Consider the following 13,136-nt stretch of genomic DNA (forward strand, 5'->3'; position numbering starts at 1 on the left):
GCTGGACCCTGGCAGCAGCATGACCCATGGACCTGGCATCAGGAAGCAGCATAAACCATAAACATCCACATAGCCTTAGGCATAACACAGCCCACAAACAGGCAGCATGGACCATTGAGGTCTTTCAAAGAAGCCCAATTCCGAAACTGTTGCTCCTCAGAACCAGAGAGATTCTGAAGCTAGCTCCAGTATGCTGTACACCAACCTGCTGGCTACACTCAGCAAGGACATACCTATTCCATCCTCCACAATTCACTGCAGGATTTTCTTAAACCTGTCACCTGTCACCACTGTCACTTCTCTAGTTCTGCCTCTCTCGTCACTCACTCACCACTCCATCCCTCCATCTTTCAGACTTGTCTTTCAACTCTAGAAATGTTTAGTTCTGTAACTCATATTAAATGGTTCTATAGACATACAATTTTACAACCTACTTTTAATAAGGGTTCAACCTCTTCTCTAGCCCACCACCCAGCAGAGGTAGTGGAACAGAAAAGTTATTAGGATATGGAGGAAGTGGACCTGTTCAGCAATAGTTTTTTGGGAGTGAGCTCATCTTCCTGGGCAACAGTTCATTCCCTTATCAAACACCAAACATGACTTAGCAGCTGCAGACCATTCTTCTAGAAAGGCAGAAAACAGACATGAACCAGCAGCCACAGGCCAATGCTTTCAGCAAGGAGACACCAGGCAGCTGTGGTTCAATCCTGAAGAAACCGCTTAGCTTGCCAACTGGCCTGAGAAGATACCACAGAATTGGCAAGTGAGGCAAAAACCTCACAAGCATTTCTTGGGTGAGATTCTCTCAGTTATGTAAGCCTAACCAATACATTTGTGTGTTTCGTGAAGAGTAGGGACGCAGAGCAAACCAAACCAATGCTCAGTGCTTATCTTCCATTGTCTGTGGGGTTATATTTATACTCCTTTATTAAGCGTCCTTTTATGTGTCTTCCATATCCAAACATCCTTTCACCTGTGTGCCCCAGCAAAACATTGTTTGGCATAATTTACTGACAAAGAACTAGAAGTTTTCACTTCAAGGTCCTTGATTTCTTTATGTACATGCATTTGTTGTTTGTTTGTTTAGTTCTCTGTACTGTCTAAATGATGACCTATGATGATATATGTTTGGTTTAAAAAAAAATCCTTTGTCTGAGTGATGGTGTCCTTTGCTATACAGAATTCTTTTAGCTTTCTGGTGTCTAATTAATTATTTGTTGGTCTTAATAAATATCCTATTCTGTCCTGTTTTGAAAGGCATGTCTTGTGCCAGTGACTTGAAGCCTATTCCCTATTTTCTTGTATATAAGACCAAGAGTATCTGAGATTATAATTGAGGTTCTTAATTTATTTGGAATTCTTTTTGATGCATGGTGATAATATGAATCTAGTTTCATTCTCTAACATTCAGCCATCCCATTTGATCAGCATAATTTGTTTAAGGTATTGTCTTTTGTACAGGGTCTATTTTTTTAATTCTTTTTCAAAGATCTGATGTCCATATTTGGGAAAATGTCTTGGTTTCAAATAGATTCTATTGATTAATATATGTCCATTTATGCCCAAAACTATGGTGTTTTTATTACTACAGTGTATTAACTGAACATGAAACTGGTGTGCTGATGCATCTAGCAGATATTTTGTAACTCAGGACTGATGATTTTATAACTCATCCTGTTTTTATTGTTTCTTTGTTTCTATACAGAGTTGAAATTTGTTTACATTTTAAATGAAGAATTAAGCTATAGGTTTTATTCAAATAGCTTGTTGTTGTTGTTGTTGTTAATTTTACTTAGTCACTTTACATCCTGCTCTTGTCCATTTCTCAATTACCCTCTTCCACAATCCTTCTCAATCCCTTCCCCTTATCCTTTGAGCTGGTGCTCCCCCACCCACTGGGTAATCCAACATCCTGACACAAAAAAAGTGTCTGTAGAATTAGGTGCATCCTCTCCCACTGAGGCCATACAAGGCAGACCAGCTAGAAAAATGTATCACATTCAGGCAACAGATTTTGGAATATTCTTAGTTCCTGTTGTTTAGGACCATGGTACACACGAAGACCAAGCTGCACATCTACTGCATATATGAGGAGAGGCCTATTTCCCACCTGTGTATATACTTTGGTTGTTAATTCAGTCTCTGAGAGTCACAGGGGTTCAGGTTAGTTGATTTTGTTGGTATGTTTGTAGAGCCCCTATAGAATTAGGGGGCCACAATTCTTTCTCCTATTCTTCCATAAGAATCAAGACACAATATCAATACTCTCGAAATTTTTATTTTACAAAATAGAAACAGAGGAAATACTACCCAACTCATACTTTGAAGCCACAATTATGCTCATTCCTAAACCACACAAATACCCTACAAAGAAAGAGAACTTTAGACCTATTTTTCTCATGAACACTCAATAAAAAATGGAAAAATACTCAATAAAATTCTTGCGAACTGAATCCAAGAACACTTCAAAATGATCATTCAACATGATCAAGTAGGCTTCATCCCAGGCATGCAAGGATGGTTCAATATACTGAAATGCATCAATGTCATCTACTACATAAACAAACTCAAAATAAAACACCACATTATCATCTCTCTAGTTGCTGAGAAAGCATTTGACAGAATTCAATATCCCTTCATGTTAAATTCATGTCAAGAATTCATGTCAAAATTCATGACTCATACCTAAACATATTAAAATCAATATACAGCAAACCAGTAGCCAACTTCAAGCTAAATGGTGAAAAAATTGAAGCAATACCACTAAAATCTGGAACTAAACAAGGCTGCCCACTCTTTTGTTACCTATTCAACATAGTACTGGAACTACTAGCCAGAGGAATCAGAAAGCAAAAATGGGTTGAAGAGATACAAATTGGTAAGGAAAAAGTCAAAATATGACTATTCAAGATGATCTGATAGTATACATGAGTGACCCCAAAAATTCCACCAGAGAATTCCTACACCAGATAAACAACTTCAGAAAAGATGATGAATATGAAATTAACTCAAACAAATCAATAGCCTTTTTCTACTCAAAAGACAAACATGCTGAAAAGAAATTAGAGAATTGACACCCTTCACAATAATCACAAAGAATATAAAATACCTTTTTGTGACCATAACCAAGCAAGTGAATGCTCTGTATGACAAGAATTTTAAGTCTCTGAAGAAGGAAATTAAATAAGACCTCAGAAGATGGAAAAATATCCCATGCTCATGGCTTAGAAGAAACGACATATTAAAAATGGCAATCTTGCCAAGGCCATCTATAAATTCAATGGAATCTCCATCAAAAATCCAACTCAATTTTTCATAGAGTTAAAAAGTACAATTTGCAAATTAATTTGGAATAATAAAAAAAGAATAACCAAAATTATTCTCAACAATAAAATAAATTCTGGGGGAATCACCATCCCTGACCTCAAGCTGTATTACAGATCAATTATGATAAAAACAGCATGGTATTGGGACAAAGACAGGCAGGTAGATCGATGGAATAAAATTAAAGACCCATAAATGAACTCACACACCTATGGCTCATTTGATCTTTGACAAAGAATTTAAAAATATTCAGTGAAAAAGGGACAGACTTAAACAAATGGCGCTGGTTCAACTGGCAGTCAGCATGCAGAAGAATGCAAATTAGTTCTTTCTTATCAACTTGTACAAAGCTCAAGTCCAAGTGGATGAAGGTACACTGAAACTAATAGAACAGAAAGTGGGGAAGAGCTTATAACACATAGGCACAGGGAAAATTTTCCTGAACAGAACACCAGTAGCTTATGCTCAAAGATCAAAAATCGACAAATGAGCCCTCATGAAATTGCAAAGTTTATGTAAAGCAAAAGACAGTCAAAAGGACAAAATGGCACCCAACAGATTGGAAAAAGATCTTTACCAATTCTACATCTCGTAGAGGGTTAGTATCCAATATATAAAAAAACTTAAGAAGTTAGGCAATAGAGAATCAAATAATCTTATTTAAAAATGGGGCACAGAGCTACACAGAGAATTCTCAGAGGAATACAGAATTTCTGAAAAGCACCTAAAGAAATGCTCAACATCCTTAGACATCAGGGAAATGTAAATCCAAACAACCCTGAGATTTTTACCTCACACCAGTCAGAATGGCTAAGATCAAAAGGAGGTGACAGCAGATGCTGGCAAGGATGTGGAGAAAGAAACACTACTCTACTGCTGGTGGGAATATAAACTTGTACAACTACTCTAGAAATCAGTCTGGCTGTTCCTCAGAAAATTCTACATAGTAATACCTGAAGACCCAGCTGTAAAAGCAGACAGGCAGTGTTGGAAGTTGACTTTAGTAGAAGCCCCAAAAATGATTATGAAAGTAATCATAAAACAGTAGGTGCTTTCTGAACTCCTGGATTGTAAACCAGCTCTGCATTAATGTCATCACAGTGGGGCAGCTGTACAAAGCTCTATTCATGCCCTATGTCTCACCTCCACAGGAGAAGGTGATGTACACTCTAGCTAGATCAGCCACTCCCTAATTCCATCCCCTGCACACACGTAGCCCTAGGAAAACAACCGTGGCCAGTCTCAGAAGCAAAGGAATGGGAAGAGGGTGGTTGGATCCCAAGTTGTTTAATAAAAAGAAAACCGAACAAAGGAGAGTCAGGTGAAAACAAAGCACAGGTGTTATAACCTTCTTCTCAGTCTAGGTTTCTTTATTCCTATGAAGGATTAGGGGAATTCTGCTCAATCTCTTTTGCCAGCTCTGCATTGCTTTTGAGAGCCACACCATGGTTAATACAGCCCATCAATCATAGTTCTAATCTCAGCACCCCACTGAGCATTGACCTGCCAGAGTTCCCAGGCCTGGGCTTGACATTAGCCATCAGCATCCTGCTGGGATTTGTTCCCAAGATTTCCAGCTTGAGTTCCTGTGTGCCTGTTTGAAAGTAGTAAAAGCTGCATTCCTTCAGATCTGCTGTGTGAAACTGCAATCCTTAAGCCAGGCTATGTGGGATTGAACCAAGTCAAACACCCTGTCATACCACTCTTTGGCATATACCCAAAAGAAGCTCCAACATCTAACAAGAACACATACTAAACAATGTTCATAGCCGCCTTATTTATAATAGCCAGGAGCTGGAAAGAACCCAGATGTCCTTCAGCAGAGGAGTGGATACTGAAATTGTGATACATTTACACAATGGGAGGGAGGGAGGGAGAGAGAGAGAGAGAAAGAGAGGGAAGGAGGAGAGAGAGACAGAGACAGGGAAACAGAGGAAGATAAGGGAAAGTTAGAAAATTGGGAATGGAGTGGGCTTTTGAAATGTCAAAGCCTATCTCCAGTGACAGACTCAAATATGGTCACACCTACTAATTCTTCCCAGATAATTTTACAAACTGGGAATAAAACACTCCACTATAAGATCATATGAGTTCATTCTCATTGATGTCACTAAATTTCCATCTTCCACAATAATTCCCCAGGCTGAAAAGGATGAATTGTGATATAAATACCCACCTAAGGTTGAGCACTCTGAAGTCTTTGTGTCAATCACCATCTATTGTAAATAGAAGCTTCTCTGATAAGGGTTGAGGAACTAATTAATCTATTTATCTATAGATAAAACGCTGTATAATTAGGAATTATTTTAACAATATTTCCATTTATTTTAATAATTTTAGTGGGTTTTCTTTTGGGGCTTGACTAGCCATAGGTTCTTGACCGCAGTATTGATGCTAGATTTAGATTTCATCTTCAGGAGTACAATTTAAATCCAAACAAAAAATGATTGGTCACTCCCATTCTGTTCACACCACTATTACAGCAATGGGCATGTCTGCTGGTCAGCCATTTTTGTAGTTCTCCAAGGTACTACTGATGGTTACTTTTCTTTTCCAGTAGTATGTATACAGCTCTCTAGTACTATAAATTCTAGCCAGGGAAGATGAAACTGATAAATATATCAGTTCAATTTATCTGTGTCTCAGAACTCAACTTTGTGCTGTTTTCAGCAGTATGTTCTTACTGTCAAGAAGATAACTAAAATAATTGGCCATGACCAATAATTGGCTATGTAATGTAGGGGTTTATTTTGTCTTGCTTGTCAACAACTCTAAGAGATACAACCCATTTATGATGCTCAGCTTTTTATTTGTTCGTCCATGGTAGCTAGTAAAGGCACTGTAATTACTCTATTTCTCCATTTAAAATATTTTCATATATATGAAGCGTGCATATATGTATGTTTATATATATATATATGTATATATATATATAAATATAAACATCTATACACCAACATATATATTTATGTGTATGTGTATATATTTGTATGAAGCATTATATGTGCATGTGTACACACACACAGACACATGCTACTGCAGTAGTAGGATAACATATTACTTCTCAAATGTCTTTAGAGTAATTTATTTCTCCCCAAACTCCCCCAGTTACCCTGACCTTCTTGTCTTATGATTATAAATAATACATACAAACTATGAAAAGAAAGTAAGTGACAAACACTGATCCTTAACAGTGGGCATTTAAAAAAATAAAATCATTGGAAATCAAGACAAGAATGTGGAAATTAAATATGACAAACTAAAGAAAGTCATTACAAGTAACATTTAAAAAGACGCAAGTATTTGCCAGAAAAATCAAGATGCTAATTGGTGTCCAGATGGAGTCAAGAACACAAGACTCCAGGGTTCAAATGCAGATTTTATTTTATTTTTATCTAACCAAGCAAAAGAAATTTTACAGATGTTAAAAGTTAATTATAAGCATGAATGGATAATCAAGGGATTAAAAGGCATTCTTTCTGTAAAATCTGAGAAAATAGAAGGTATGCCTCTCAGCCACTGCCAGGCCTGTTTGTGTTGCTGCTGTGACTAACTACTTTATAGTCAGTGACTTACAGTAGTTCAAATATATTATCTCCCCATTCCTGTACGTTATAAGTTGAAACCCAGGGTAACTTAGTTGAGTCTTTGCTTAGATGTTCAAAATGGTGAAATTATGGTACTGGCTATACTTCTTCATTCTGGTTATGAAGATGAATCTGCTTTCAAATTCAATCAGGTTGTTAGCACAGTTGTGTTCTATGTAGTTATAAAGTGATGGTCTCTATATGTTTGCTAACTACTATGGCATTCTACCCTTCTGAAGGCTATTCTATGCCTTCTTTTAAGCTGTCATTTATCTGTATTTACAGCTACCAATGCACACTTTTTAGACTTGTAAGCATTCAACCTTATCTTACCTATCTTCTCCTCTTTTTATGGCTCCTGTGTTTGCATTTAGCCCACTTCAGTGGTCCAGGGTAATCTCTTGATTTTAAGGTTAACTAATTGTTGCTCTTAGTTATATCTACAAAGTTCTTTCACAGAAGTACCTGGGTCTGATTTAGTAACTGGGGCATAGGAATCTTGCAAAAGTGGGAACCTTTAAAATGATGTTAACCAAGATTAGTAGGTGCTATGATTCTCTTGTTTCCTGTGTTACATATCAGGTGTTGGTCAAAGTTGACAAAGGCCTAACATAAAGAAGATTACTGTTACATTTTTGATAGGGTGTGGAAAAATCAAGTGAGTATTAATAATTGCTCTGTGAGAACAAAGGCAAACAAATGACACCTGCTGAGTCCTTTCAACCAATCTCACTGGCAAAATTCCATCATAATTGATGAATTTCATTCTAATTACGTACTAGTTATCATTCCAAAGTAAACCTTTTAAGTTTTCTATCACATTCATTACAATATACAGTTACTGAGTTTATATATTTCCACTGAGTATGACTGTTTTCCACTATGGCATCAGTAATTTAAATAAATTTGTAAGTAAATAAGCCATTAATCTATAAAGATACAATTTCTACTAAAACAAAATGAGTTATACAAAGGTATGTTTGTATATTTTAATAATAAATTAGAGCATGTATCATTTTGAGCTCTTAAATTAAGATATACTTTATTTGACTGCTCGATTACATAGGTTATATGGTGACATTATATTGATGTTGTATCCACTAATTTATGTATCTCAACTGCTATCACTAATCTCATTGACAAATATGTCAATTTGAAATAAAATTTAAAAAATAAAATAAGATGATATTCTTTTATCTGATACTTCAGAGCTGTCAAATTTGTTAGGGAACTAGGAAAACTGTATGCAGTTTATTCTTTTCAACTGAAAAGCATATACAATGTGCCATACATATACCATTAACTTGCTGATCAGAATTTATGGTAGAAATTTGTTTCCCAAAAGTACTAATTGAGAAAGCTGAATTGTTAAGCTCCAAATATCCATGCTTTTGAAATACTTTGGCATCCCTTAGCTACCACCATATCTCCTCCACTCACGGTTCGTCACTAGATACAGCATACACAAGAACTTCAACTGTAAAGGTGTTCAGATCCAGAAGGGAAAATGAAAGAAACAGCATTGAGAAATTCAGTAACATTCAGGTGGCATGAGACATGCCATCCTCAAAATGCATACACATATAAATACACCTTTATTTATTAGTATTGTATATATGTGGATAATTGCAGGAATGCTATGGTACATGCGTGGCAGGCACAGAATACTATTCAGTTCCTCCCTTCCATGTTAGATTTTGAAGATCCAATTCAGGTTTTCAGGTGTACATGACAAATGTTCTTACCCACTAATCCATCCCACTGATCTCAGTGCCTAAATTTTTAAGTGTTCAAAGCAACAGAGTCATGCTCAGCACTTCTCTGTTAGTTAAGTCTATTTCCATAACACAAATCAAAATAATTGATACACCAATAATACAGTTCCAAAAATAGAATCCTTAAACAAAACCACAAACAAACAGATGTTTAGAACAGATGAATTATGCAATCAAAATTTCTTTATGTAAAAACAACATAAGTGCTAGTGAATAATATCTTCTAGGCATATTTATTTATAAGCAGATTTTATCTTGGTCCCATTATGAGATTTTAAACATATATATGAATCCAGAAGAATAGTTCTTCAATGGAATGTTTTACTTTTGTCTCATGAGCACAAATCTAATGTTTTTATGTCAATAGAATAAAAGTTCACAGGGAAGAAGAACTATGCTCTTTTCCACTGTATCGTTGGCCCCCAGGGCAATATTAACCTAATACAGATGATCAACAAAGAGCTTTTGGAAATAGATCTACCTACAGACTCAGCAATACCACTCTTGAGAATAGACCCAAAAGATACCATAATATGCCACAGTGGCATGTGTTCCACTATGTTCATAGTGGCCTTATATGTGATAGCCAAAACCTGGAAACAATCTTCCCACAATAGAAGAATGGATATAGAAAATGTGGTTCATTTACACAATATAATACCATTCAGCCATTAAGAATGAGGACATCCTCAAGTTTCATCTGTACTGGCAGCCCACCTTACCAAAGGTCCCTGGGAGCTTGGAAAAGCTGCAGGAGTGCTTTTCATTGTAAGTTGAAGGTTGAGTCAACTACTTCTATCCACATTCTACCCCTGGAGAGGCTGAAAAATACTCTCACAGAACAGGCAGAGGTAATGTCGGGAGAAGCACATTTCTGGCCCAAGGCTAGACCTGGCCCAGGTACATCAGGAATGGGCTCTGCAATCAGAATGCACAAACTACCCTAAGAGAAGAACACCCAGAAACAATCTTCCTCTAGAGACGACAGACACACAGAATCACAAGAGAGACAAGCTCCAGTAAAAGAAAACAAGATAACCTATAACAAGATAGCAAGAGGCAGGGGCAAGTCTCTAAGAAACAGAATCCAAGTAATCTGGCAACATTAGAACCCAGTTCTCTCACCGCTGCAAATAGTGAATATCCCATCTCACCAGAAAAACAAGATTTAGACTTAAAATCATACTTCACAATGATGAAGGAGATCTTTGAAAAGCGCATAAATAACACAATTAAAGAAGTACAGGGAAACCAGGAAAATACAAGAAAAAACACAAAAATTATTTAAAAAGAGCTAAAGAACAGCACATACAACTAGGTAAAACAGAAATAGAAACAATGAAGAAAAAACTAAAGAAAACAACCCTGAAATTGAAAAACCTAGAAAAGACATTGGGAGGCGATGTTAGAATCACAAACAAAATACAAGAGGTGGAGGAAAGAATGTCAGGAGCAGAAGATAATATAGAAATTATTGACAAAACAGTAAGAGAAGGTGCAAAAATCAAAATGATTCTAAGCCAAACATCCAGGAAAGCCAGGACACAATACAAAGACCAAACCTAAGGATAATAGGTATAGAAGAGAGAAAAGAATATAACCTGAAAGGCACAGTAGATATCTTCAACAAAATTATAGAAGAAAACTTTTCTAATCAAAAAAAAGAGATTAACACAAACACACAAGAAGCCTACAAATCCCAAATAGACTAGACCAGAAAAGAAATTCTTCCCAACATCTAATAGTCAAAATAATAAATTCTCAAAACAAAGAAAGAATACTTAAAACAGTAAGAGGAAAAAGGACAGGTAATATATAAAGGCAGACTTCTCAAAATTACACCAGACTTTTCAAAAGAGACTGTGAAAGCTAGAAGATACTGGACTAACATCATACGGACCCTAATAGAACACAAATACCAGCCCAGATCACTTTGTCCAGAAAAACTCTCATTTACCCTACATGGAGAGACCTAGATATTCCAGGACAAAAATTTACACAATATCTTTCCACAAATCCAGCCCTACAAGGAATAGTAGATGAAAAACACCACCACAAAGAGGGAAACTTCAAAGCAGGAAAATCAAGAAATTAATCCTCTTGTAACAAAAACAAAGGAAAAAAGCACACAAATATAACTCCACCTATAACCAAATTTAAAAAAAGCAGGAAACAACAATCATAATTCCTTAATATCACTTAACATCAATGTGATTAATTCTCCAATAAAAAGACATAGCTCAAAGCATATATTACATGAAACACAATAATAGTAGGAGACTTCAACACCCCACTCTCATCAATGGGCAAATCCTAAATGCAGAAACTGAACAGAGACACAGTGAAACTAACAGATGTTATGAACCAAATGGATTTAATTTACATCTATAAAATTTTCATCCTAAAACAAAAGAATATACCTTTGTCTGAGCGCCTCATGGCACCTTCTTCAAAACTGACCTTATAAATGGTCACAAATCAGGCCTCAACAGATACAAGAAAATCGAAATAATTCTATGTATTCTATCAGTACACCATAGACTAAGGGTGGTCTTCAATAGCAACAACAACAACAAAGAACCCACATCCACATGGAAGCTAAACAATGTTCTATTCAATGACAGCATGGTCAAGAAAAAAATACAGAAAGAAATAAAAGACTGCTTAAAAGCTAATGAAAATGAAGGGACAGCATACTCAAACTTATAGGATAAAATGAAAACAGTGCTAAGAGGAAAACTCATAGCTCTGAGTGCCTCCAAAAAGAAATGGAAGAGAGTATACACAAACATCTTGACACTGCAACTGAAATCTCTAGAACAGAAAGAAGTAGATACCCAAGAGGAATAGACAGCAGGAAATAATCAAACTCAGAGTTGAAATCAACCAAACAAAAAGAGCTATACAAAGAATCAACAAAACCAAGAGCTGATTTTTTGAGAAAATCAGAAAGATTGACAAACACTTAACAAGACTAACCAGAAGGCACAGAGAGAGTATCCAAATTGACAAAATCAGAAATAAAAGGGGAGAGATAACAACAAAAACTGAGAAAATTCAAGAAATTATCAGATCGTATTACAAAAGCCTATACTCAACAAAACTAGAAAATCTAGAAGAAATGAACAATTTTCTAGACAGATACCAAGTACCAACGTTAAATCAGGATCAGATAAACCATCTAAACAGCCCCATAACCCCGACAAAATAGAAGCAGTCATCAAAAAGTTCCAACTCCCCCCCCCCAAAAAAAAATCCCAGCACTCGTCAGGTTTTGTGCAGATTTCTATCAGATCTTCATACAAGACCTAATACCAATACACTCCAACTCATTCTTTGGAGCCACAATTACTCTCATTCCTAAATCACACAGAGACCCTACAAAGAAAGAGAACTTTAGCCCAATTTCCGTCATGACCATTGATGCAAAAATACTCAGCAAAGTTCTTACAAATCGAATCCAAGTACATATCAAAACAATCATTCACCACAATCAGGTAGGCTTGATCTCAGAGATGCGAGGATGGTTCAATATACGAATATCCATCAATGTCATCCACTACATAAACAAACTCAAAGAAAAAAAAGCCACATGATTATCTCTCTAGATGCTGAAAAAGCATTTGACAAAATTCAATGCCCCTTTATGTTAAAAGTCTTGGACAGGTCAGGTATTCAAGGCACATATTTAAACATAGTAAAAACAATATACAGCAAAACAGTAGCCAGCATCAAAGTAAATGGAGAGAAACTTGAAGCAATCCCACTAAAATCAGGGACAAGACATGCTGTCCACTCTCTCCCTACCTATAGAATATAGTAATTGAAGTACTAGCCAGAGCAATAGACAACAAAAAGAGATCAAAAGGATATAAACTAGAAAGGAAGAAGTCAAAATATCACCATTAACAGATGATATGATAGTATTCTTAGGTGACCCTAAAAATTTTACCAGGGAACTTTTACAGCTGATAAACACCTTTAGCAAAGGTGGAAATAAAATTAATTCAAGCAAATTAGTAGGCTTCCTCTACTCAGTGGAAAAACATGCTTAGAAAGAAATTAGAGAATTGACACCCTCCCAATAGCCACAAAAATATAAAATATATTGAGGTGATGCTAAACAAGCAAGTGAAGGATCTGTAAGACAAGAACTTCAAGTGAAGGATCTGTATGACAAGAAAATTTAAAAAGACCTCAAAAGATAGAAAAAATTCCCATTCTCATGAATTAGAATGATCAACATTGTAAAAAATGGCCATCCTGCCTAAGGCAATCTACCTATTCAACAAATCTCCATCAAAATTCCAACTCAGTTCTTCAGAGATAAAAAGAACAATTTGCAAATTCATTAGGAATAATAAAAAACCTAGGATAACAAAAACTATTTTTAACAATAAAAATATATTTGGGGAAATCCCCATCCCTGACCTCAAGCTATATTACAGAT

At 35.9% G+C, this 13,136-nt stretch overlaps 1 protein-coding gene across 1 annotated transcript in view; it reads right to left on the minus strand.

The window, feature by feature from the left end:
• Window positions 1–13,136, minus strand: part of MALRD1 (MAM and LDL receptor class A domain containing 1) — a gene marked incomplete at both ends in the record, with an annotated part of 691,362 nt that overhangs the window by 641,387 nt on the left and 36,839 nt on the right. The window lies entirely within an intron of this gene.

The sequence above is a fragment of the Micromys minutus genome (genome assembly GCF_963924665.1).
Source record: "Micromys minutus genome assembly, chromosome: 6".
Classification (NCBI taxonomy): Eukaryota; Metazoa; Chordata; class Mammalia; order Rodentia; family Muridae; genus Micromys; species Micromys minutus.